This window comes from Hibiscus syriacus, unplaced genomic scaffold (assembly GCF_006381635.1).
Source record: "Hibiscus syriacus cultivar Baekdansim isolate YM2019G1 unplaced genomic scaffold, ASM638163v2 tig00110348_pilon, whole genome shotgun sequence".
NCBI classification, from domain to species: domain Eukaryota; kingdom Viridiplantae; phylum Streptophyta; class Magnoliopsida; order Malvales; family Malvaceae; genus Hibiscus; species Hibiscus syriacus.
Genome location: NW_024062699.1, coordinates 1,595,599 through 1,606,286, shown reverse-complemented (window position 1 = coordinate 1,606,286; position 10,688 = coordinate 1,595,599). Strand labels below are relative to the sequence as shown.

General features: G+C 37.8%; 1 pseudogene; it reads left to right on the top strand.

Annotated features, from left to right (window-relative positions):
* The first annotated feature begins 2,413 nt into the window (after positions 1-2,413).
* Positions 2,414-8,707, top strand: LOC120120906 (annotated as a pseudogene).
* The last annotated feature ends 1,981 nt before the right edge of the window (positions 8,708-10,688 follow it).

Below are 10,688 nucleotides of genomic sequence, written 5' to 3'. Positions count from 1 at the left end.
GGAGAGTAAAATTCCTTAGCCAACCCACAATCAAAACCCTACAAGAAAATCCTTAATATTTTTATCTATGGCCGAATACGAATTCAAAGAGACTTCTTTTAGGAGAATAAATTCTTCGAAAGATATTTTCTTGGGTTAATGAAAAGTAAGTGTATAAACTATGTTTTAAATTAACTTTGGTGTTCAAATAATTTTTCATTAAAAATATATGTTTATTGTTTTTTTAATGTTTTTAAAACCGGACCTTGAACCAGTGAAGGTATTGGTTCACTGGTTCAACCGGGTTCAACCGTGGTTCAACCGTGGTTCAACCAGATTTTATAAAAAATAATTTTTTTTAATTTTACATAATATTCAAAACAATATTAATATATATCACTTTTTTTTAAGTTTACAATATTAAAAAGTATAAAAATATCACAAGTCATAACATATATAAGTTAAAAAACATAAAATCAAGTGAAACAAAATGATTCAAATCAACTATAACATAATATTTAAGGTAAAACATATTAAATAATAAATATAATTATATAACTATAATCAAAAAATAAATTTAGGGTTGAAAAAAATCATAACAAACGATGTCGTTTGGTTTAATTTTTTTTAAAAAACAATCCCACATGGCTAAGAAACATAGAAGAACATCCCAAAAGTCTAAAGAGTAAAAATATGAGAACAAAACAATCCCACATAGCTAAGAAACATAGAAGAGCATTCCAACTGGCTTCTATAAATACTAGAGGTAATTTGACATTCAAAATCATGGAGCCTTTTGGTGAGCACAAAGCGAACTATTCTTTCGCTTCAATTGAGCTCGAATTTTAGGCTTCAATCGAGCTTCTAAATTTTTTTTTGAGTTCGAGCCTTTTCGAGTTCAAGTTTCAATATTATATTTCGAGTTCGAGTTGAACTTGATAATTTTTAGCTCGTGAGTTTTTGAGTCGAGTTGAGCTTACTTTTAAAGTTTTTGAGTTTGAGTCGAGCTCAGCAGCACTCGAGTTTGACTCGGCTCGTTTAACAAATGACGTCGTTTGGTTTAATTTTTTTTAAAGAAAAAAAGAGAACCGCCGGTTCACACTGTTTTTGCAGGTTTTCAGCTGGTTCACCCCAGTTTTGCCGGTTCTTAGCCGATTCTTCCGGTTCTGTGCTCATCCAGTTTTGGGAGTTAATCGGACCGGACAGACCACTGGTTCATGGTTCAACTGGTCGAACCGACCGGTCCAGTCCGATTTTAATAACATTGGTTTTTTCCGTTACACTTTTATATACTTAACGTATTTTTTATTACACTTTTAGGTGCTTAATGTTTTTTATTATATTTTGAAGTACCTATATCGTAACCCGTTAAAAAGGATCGTAAATTGACACATCTCATGCTTATATTTTTCAATTTTTTTAAATAATTAAAAATATTATTATTTTTATTAAAAATAATGTTAAAAACGTTAAACATCTATTTTTTAAAAAAAATAAATATTTGAAATTAACTTTAAGTATAATTTAAACGTTTATTTTTATATTAAGTATTAATTGTTTGGGTTTTTGGTGAAAGAAGTGAGGAGAAGGGAGATGTCTCAGGTACGATAGTCTTAATATACGATTAAGTAAAGACTTTACCAGAATTTTTTAACATTTTTGATAAAGCATTACCTAAAATATTATTTTTTTCTACCGAAAATATTAATATTGGGCGCTACCTAATGTTTAACATTTCCGGTAAAGCGCTATCTAAAACATTATTTTTTTCTACAAAAAATGTTAATATTAAATTATACCGAAAATTAATTAGCGAAATTAATATTTTTTAAGTAAAAAAAATAATATTTTTAGAGTTTTATAAAAAATTTAAAAAAACATTAACATTTTTAACAAATTTACTTAACCGTATATTAAAATTCTCGTATCCGAACAGAAGTGAAAGAGAAAAAAAATGATAACCTCATCTGCCGAACCTACAATTACGTCTATTAGGTAGGCCTACGTATAGAACACAAAGAAATAAATTAAAATATTGCTCAGTTTCTTCAATATATAATTTACACTCGTTCATTCAAAATTCCTTTTTCACCTCAACTGGATCCAAAATATACCCAATCAAAGTCCAAACTAACTTCAATACAAACTAAAATGATTATTAAAGTTTGAATCAGTATTTAAATATTGATTCGAAAATCTGAAGCATATCCCAATTTGAATCAAATTAAATTAATTTTATTGATAACTTCATTTCTAAATTCTGACAATCTTCTCTTGCTTTATTTGTGTCCATCTTAAACATATCCCAATTTGGTCTTTTCTCACGGCATTGTCTAATATAAGACTTCTAATTGATAGGGTGCGTATCTGTGCAGAAATATAGTAAAAATTAACAATAATATAAGATGAAAAAAATGTATAATATTAATTAATTAATGAAAAACCTCTTCTACACTTAACCGATTACTTGAGTGAAGGTATGTGTTCGTTGTGTATGTTTGTCAATGAGTTGTTATCGTATTCATTTTCTTCACGTTTCCACAAACATTTTAGCGTTACAATCTTTCAGATTCTTTACACAAGTCTATCAGTTTAGGAAGTTCTAGCAACAAAGAACCCGCTACTATCGATGATAATGACCCTTCTTCTGCTAGTAGTTTGCCCACGGAGCAAGATGATGGCTCACTTCCGAAACCACCAGGATATAATGCAACTGTTGGACCAGGCCTAAAACCTCCTCCTGGGAGACCAGCTCCTGCACCTCCAGCACCAGCTCCTCCTCCTCCTTGTGCTGCCCCCCCACCGCCTCCACCTAAAGGAGTCCGTCCTCCTCCGCCACCAAAATCGAAAGCAGGACCTCTTGGAAGACGTAAACAGAGCGGTTCTGATGGCAACAGTGATTCTTCACAAAAGGCCAAGTTAAAACCATTTTTCTGGGACAAGGTTACGGCTACTGCAGATCAGTCAATGGTCTGGCATGAGATCCGTGGCGGATGATTCCAGTAAGGCAACAATTCTACCTTGCATTAATTGTAGACATTCTGTCTAATAATGCTTCATCAAAATTTTCTTTGATTCCGAATTGCAATTGAAAAACCTCTGTAGGTTCAATGAGGAGATGATAGAGATTTTATTTGGTTATCAAGCAACTCATAACAAGAGTAATGAGAAGAAAGATAAAGCAGGTGAACCAGCGATCCAATACATTCAAATTATCGACCCTAGGAAAGCACAAAACTTGGCTACTCTTCTACGTGCACTAAATGTCACAACACGTGAGGTTGTTGATGCTCTCCAAGAAGGTCTCTTTCTATCTATCTACATTTTTAATTCGACTGACAATTAGAACACTTAAAATTTGATTGAACAAGAGATTTAAATGCTTGAAATGATATTGCTATGGGGTTAACAGAATCTCTAATCTCAAATACATAAAGGAAACTGTGTTGGCAGGTATTGAATGTAGTAGGAATTTGAGTTAATTATATGTGCATATTATTGGCAAATAATTCTATGCATTCACCGGTCGTATTTGTTGAAAAGTCAAGCATGAGCCAAAACTTTCAACAATTTTGGCTGGAAATTTTCGGTGAATTAATGTACCGATTTCGGTATTGTTTTTGTTGAAAATGGAAATAGAAATATTGCACTTTAGTCCTTGTATTTTTTAGGGTATTTACAAGGTTAGTCCCTAAGCTTCAACTATAAATACCCTTACCCATTTAGCTTCAATATCATCCCAAATCATTTCTTTATCCCAATACTAGAGAGTTTTCTTGTGAGTAGTGAGTGTTTTGTAAACACCTGTAAATTTTTTCTCTTAATAAAATATTTGCAGCAGTCCGGAGACGTAGGGATAATTGGCTAAACTCCGTTATCAATTTCGGGTATTATTTTTCCGCTTTTATTTCGCATTCTCACTAATCTGGTTATAGGAAAATTACTTGTACTCGTTTATTTCCCAGCAACTGGTATCATGAGCTTTTGGTTGTGAATCTTGTCAATTTTTCTGTGAGGTTACTATTCACATGAATAGTGAATTTCGTGAATAGTAAAACTTGGTCGGCGATACGAATTTGTCGATGAAGGTGTTCTAATACACAATGGTTCACGGAAATTGTTAGAAACAATCCAAAAGAAGCCAAATTCGAGTGGGAGCGATGGCTTTGAAAAATGAAGTTGATGAGCTCAAGAGGGAATTGCTCATATGCAAGGGAGCAATGAGTGAATGGGATGCACTCAAGACCTTCTTGGAAGGACTTAGACCAGGGGCGATGCTCGGGGGATAGCAATGAGATGCCCAGAGACTTTCGGAGGCCATAGCTGTAGCTGGAAAGCTGACTAAGCTGGCAGGTGACAAGCCAAGTAGCGATGTGTCGTCCAGGCCCATGCCCAGAGATAGTGGCAACAGTGGGGGAGACCGGGAAAAGGTGCAGCAGAGAGATGGTAGAGAAAGCTCTTCGAATGGCTAATGTGAGCCATCGACTGTTCCTAGCCGAGGAAAGCCATCGGGAAAGAATGACAAGGCTAAGTCCGGTGTGAAGAAGAAGTGGAGCAAGGAAAAATTGAAGTGCTACTTCTGTGATGATCCTCATTTGATTAGAGGATATCCCGAGAAGCGTCACCTTGCAACCATCATGAATAGGATGAGAGAAGGAGAAGTAGCGAAAATTGGCGCGGTCACAAGTGTTAAAGCTACCAAGCCAGGAAAAAGACTTGGTCCGATTGAGGGGATAAATGCGGCCAAGCAAGGATCGAGACGAGGAAATGCTATTGATGTTGAAACAGCTGAACCCAAAATAAAACGTGACGAGACTGCAGGAGTCAAAGCAGTCGAGCACAAGAAAGGACCCGATGCGATAGCAAGAGATAAAACTATCAAGCCGAGGGTGTAAAGTGAGCAAGTCTGCTCACAGTATGCCAGGATGGAGGCGTGGTCCAAGTTGAGGAGTCTCAGGCATAAGGGGACACTTAAGGAGTATATGAGTCGATTCAAAAAACTCATGCTCAAAGTCCCAAGTTTGACTGAAGAAGATGGATTCTTCATCTTCATGTTTGGATTGAAGCCATGGGCGAAGAGAGTGTTGGAGCGAAGGGAAGTCAAGGAGTTGTCTAAAGCCTTGACAATCTCTGAGTCCATCAAAGAATTTGGAGTAAAAAAAAACAAGACTTCCAAAACAAAGTCGAAAGTCGAGGGTAGTAGCAAGTGAATCCATGATAAAGGCAAGTCAAATGATGAGGAATGTTGTTCCTCGAGTGGTAGAGAAAATTCACTCAATGATGAACCAGATGGTGAGTCTGGGAAGATGTGTGCAGTCTTGGCACAAGTTCGAGTGTCAAAGATGCTAAGCCGAGGGTAAAAGTCGAGCAAACGAGGAGGCGCAGACTTAAGATGCCATAAGTGTTTCAAGATTACCCGAGGGGAGCCGAGTCATCCAAGGTGATGGATGAGCCCAGGATTGAGTTGTCCAGAGAAGAGGACGAACCCAGGATCGAGGGGGCGTTGAGAGTTGGCTCAATAAGGTTCATTTATGCCAAGGCGAGTAGAAGCCAAGTGCAAGAAGAGTTGTCCGTGTCCAAGGAGTTTGCTGAGCATGTTCGTGTAGAGAACATGGCTTCAGAGCCCATCTTAAGAGAAGGGTCGAAGCAGGGGCTTACCGAGGATGTTCAAGTGAGGAACAATCCTTCAAAGACTAGTGAACAAGAGTTGAAGGGAGCCAAGACGTTGAGGGACAAGGCAACCACGGAGAAATTGCCCAATGACAAGTGGGTTTACAGGGCGGTGACTACGGACAAACTGAAGTTGTGTTCAGCTTCAGTTGACATGCTAGAGTAACAAGACCACAAATACTGCTGCATCGATCGATGTGTGAAGACAGATTAAAATCAGTCTTCAAGTGGGAGATTGTTGAAAAGTCAAGCATGAGCCAAACTTTCAACAATTTTGGCTGGACATTTTCGGTGAATTAATGCACCGATTTCGGTGTTGTTTTTTTTTTTGAAAATGGAAATAGGAATATTGCACTTTAGTCACTGTATTTTTTAGGGTATTTATAAGGTTAATCCCTAAGATTGCAGAAGGAACACTGACGAATATATCTATCATACTGATACTAAACATCGTCTACATTTTTAATTCGACTGACAATTAGAACACTTAAAATTTGATCGAGCAAGAGATTTAAATGCTTCAAATGATATTGCTATGGGGTTAACAGAATTTCTAATCTCAAATACATAAAGGAAACTGTGTTGGCAGAGAACTTGTTGGTATTGAATGTAGTAGGAATTTGAGTTAATTATATGTGCATATTATTGGCAAATAATTCTATGCATTCACCAGTCGTATTCACATTTATCGAGAGAAGTGTGTCAAATAGTATAAAGATAGTAATTGAAATATACCAAGTGAATAGATAGGTGCTGCAAAAGCAGAAAGTTCTAAATTCTTATTCATTGAGTTGAATATGCATGCGAAATATTTGTTTTAGATCCATCTTATTCAATCTTAAATGCATATGACAGCTCACTCTTTTAAACTAAACTGAACCTGGTCACAGACTTCCAGGAGAGCTCCTTCAAACATTGCAGAAGATGACACCAACACAGGATGAGGAACTGAAACTTAGATTATTCGCAGGTGATATGAATCAATTGGGCCCTGCGGAGAGGTTCCTTAAAACCGTGGCTGAAATACCTTTTGCCTTCAAACGGATTGATGCCTTGTTGTTCTTGAGCACTTTTCCCGAGGAAGCCGCTGGCCTTAAAGAATCCTTTGCAACTCTTGAGGTGAGATGCTAGATTTAAGAACTCAATAGGAGTAAAGAAATGAAAATAATAATATTCTAGTTAGTTCTTTGTATATATGTTTTGGCCGATGGAGTCGTTTGCTTCTCAATAACCCGGAGGACACAGAATTTAACCCGTAAAACATGTTTTCTATGAATTTATCTTCATGAATATAGTTCTTATATGAAAACCTCTATTACTTCAAAGATAAGTAACCAAGATGGTTGTGATTATTGTCTTAATGGCAGGTAGCTTGCACGAAGCTAAAAGATAGCAGATTGTTCATGAAACTTCTAGAAGCAGTGCTCAAAACCGGTAACCGCATGAATGATGGTACCTACCGTGGTGGTGCACAGGCATTCAAGCTTGACACACTCTTGAAACTATCTGATGTAAAGGGAGCGGATGGTAAGACAACACTTCTCCACTTTGTAGTTCAGGAGATCATACGTTATGAGGGCATAAGATGCGTTCGCTCACAATCATCAAGCCAGGGTGAGAGCCTTGGCCATTTCAAGGCAGTGGACTTCACTGAATGTGATGACCAAGACCAGGAGGAACATTACCGCAGTCTTGGTCTTGAAGTGGTTTCAGGTCTAACCAGTGAACTTGAAGTTATTAGGAAGGCTGCTGCGATTGATGCCGATGCCCTGACATCTACTGTGACAAAACTCGATTTTTCTTTGAAAAAACTAAAGATTTTTGAATACGGATATGAAGGATACCGATAGTGAGGCCACTCAGTTTTATCTTTCGATGACTTGTTTCACTGACGCTGCAGAAGCTGATATTCAAGGGCTATCAGGGGAAGAAAAAAGAATAATGGAGCTCATCAAGAGCACAGCGGATTATTTTCATGGTCAGGCAGGAACGAAGGAAGGGTTGCGTTTGTTTGCGATTGTGCGGGATTCTTGACAACCTTAGAAAAGGTTTGTAAAGAAATTAGAGACACCAGACCCAAGCAGAAAGCCCAACGAGCCAAGGATTCCAAGAAAGAAGGTTCAGGGCCAACTTCTCAACATAACCTACATCAATCTTCTTTGGGGGGTTAGCAAGACAAGGATTCCAAAAAAGAAGGTTCATCAGCTCCCAATTCTCAACATAATCGACAACAATCTTCTTCGGAGTGTCATCAAGACGAGGATTCCAAATATGAAGGTTCATCAGCACCAGCTTCTCAAGAGAACCAACAGCAATCGTCTTCTGAACGTCAGCAAGATGAGGATTCCAGAGATGAAGGTTCATCAGCGCAGGCTTCTCAAGAGAACCAACAACAACCTTCTTCGGAGTGTCAGCATGACAAGGATTCCATAAACAAAGGTTCACCAGCGCCAGTTTCTCAAGAGAACCAACATCAATCGTCTTCTGAATGTCAGCAAGACAGGTTCATCGGCCCCAGCTTCTCAACAGAACGAACATCAATCTTCTTCAGAGTGTCAACAAGACCAGGATTCCAAAAACGAAGATTCATTAGCACCAGCTTCTCAAGAGAACCAACAGCAATCGTATTCGGAGTGTCAACATGACCAGGATTCCAAAAATGAAGATTCATTAGCACCAGATTCTCAAGAGAACCAACAGCAATCGTCCTCAGAACGTCAGCAAGACATGGATTCCAAAGATGAAGGTTCATCAGCGCCAGCTTCTCAAGAGAACCAACAGCAATCTTCTTAAGAGCGTCAGCAAGACAATGATTCCAAAATCGAAGGTTCATCAGCACCAGCTTCTCAAGAGAGCAAACGACAATCTTCTTTGGAGCATCAACAAGACGGCTTCCAAAAATGAAGGTTCATCAGCGCTAGCTTATCGACAGAACCAACAGGAATCATCTTCAGAGCGTCGGCCACCGCCCCCGGATATTCGTAAACAATTGTTTCCAGCAATTACTAGTCAGCGGGTGGACGATTCCAGTTCAGACGAAGCCAATATCTCTCCTTAGCTGTAAATTTAGAGAGGTATAAGAGATTTTCAAATGGAAACATTTTTACGTTTCTTTTTTCTTTTCATTATTGTAGTTTACCTCACTGTTACAATTGTACAAAGTTCGTTGATTATAGATTGAAGCTAATTTGATTGCCGTAGACAACAGTAAACATCTGCCATAGTTATGCAAGTCTTTTCAGACTAGTGTAACATCCAAACCAACGAGGTATTACTTTTTTTACTCAATATAGTATAACTTTTTAGATTGTTTACGAAATTCAAAACCAATTATTTATATAATTTTTAATTAAAAAATTATTTTAGCCGGATGATTAAGGTTTGTGTGAAAAACTAATGATAAAGTAGGTTAAATGTTAAATATGCCTAATGATAAAATATGTATAATTTTGCAGCTTAATCACGGTTAATGCTTATAGGGGATTTTTTTCATGAAAGAGATAATATATTGGCCTTAGAAACAGTGTAGTATCCAATACAAACAAACCAAGTTTTTTTGCCCCTATACCCCAGGCAGGTCAATTAATTAAGATATTGGGTCAATATGAACATTATTTTGGGAATTACGATATTGTCTACAGTTCACATTAAATCTGTCATCTCGAGGTGACGAATTTCATTACATATAACTTTTTATTGGATGAGTCCCATGCGAGTCATTAAATTATTGGTTTTATTGGTGACAAGTCCATTAAAGAAAAACTTTTAACTAAAAAAAAGGGACTTTGTCACCTTTTGAATTAAAAACAAAATAGCCGTTTTAAGCTGTTTGTCAATTATCAAATTTAACGGTCATATGGAACTCACCACCTTGAGGTGACGAGTTTCACCGGCTAAAAAAAAATTATAGCCGTTGCAATTTAGGTATAAATAGGGGTTTGGGGTTTTGATTTCTCATAAAACCCTGAATCTAAAAATAATTGAGAAAAACTGACTTTCTTTGCAAAATCCCAAAAAATGGCTTCCCGAGTAGAGTTGTTGCACCTTGACAACGTTCATGTTTCATTGATTGAAGTCTCACCAGAAGGAGAAGGGAGTATTCGAGCGCAGGATGACTTTGAAAGATTCGCAGAAAAGGATGTTGATATATCTTCAACAATCCAGTCTTTATCCAACCATATTTCTACGTGGCTTCAAGGTGTTTTTGGCGTTAACCGAGGCTCTAATCGAACGTTGGCGGCCTGAGATGCGCACTTTCCATTTCCTGAGTGGTGAAGCAACGATTACCTTGTAAGACGTCGCTTACCAACTCGATGTTTGTATCAATTGGCCGCTATCAAATGTCGTGGAGGGCTATCAGGTAAGAATGGTGTGGTTGGAGTTCGAATTTGAAGTAACGAGGGACTCTATCGAGAACAAGTTATTTTTGCGTCCCATGCATATATTCTCCAACTTATTGGAGGGATATTATTACCAGATAAATCCGATAATTTGGCGCATAAACAATATTTACAAATATTAGATGACTTCGGTAAGTGTCGCAAAACTAGTTGGGGCTCGACGATTTTAGCATTTCTATACCGGGAGCTTTGCAAGGCATTATTGTCGAGCATGGTTAGGGATGGGCATGGGTTGGGTCGGGTTTTGGTCCACCTGACCCGACCCGAGAACAAGGGAGCCTCCACCCGAGATCCGACCAAAACAAGGTTTCATCCGACCAGACCCGACCCGACCCGAATATATGACATAGAAACCTAACCCGACCCGACCCGAAATAAAAAAAAAATATTTTTATTCAATAAAAACAGTGACTTAATTGAAAAAAATTATATATAGAGAGGCATTATTGTAATTATCCATCAATATATAGGGTAAATTATATATTTTTTTGGGGTCGGGTTGGGTCAGATTTTTTTACCCTAAACCCGACCCGAATACCACATCAAAAAAACCCGACCCGACCCGACCTACCCGAACCCGAATTTGTTTTAGAAAAACCCGACCCGATCGGGTCAGGTCGGGTCGAAACCCGTCGGGTT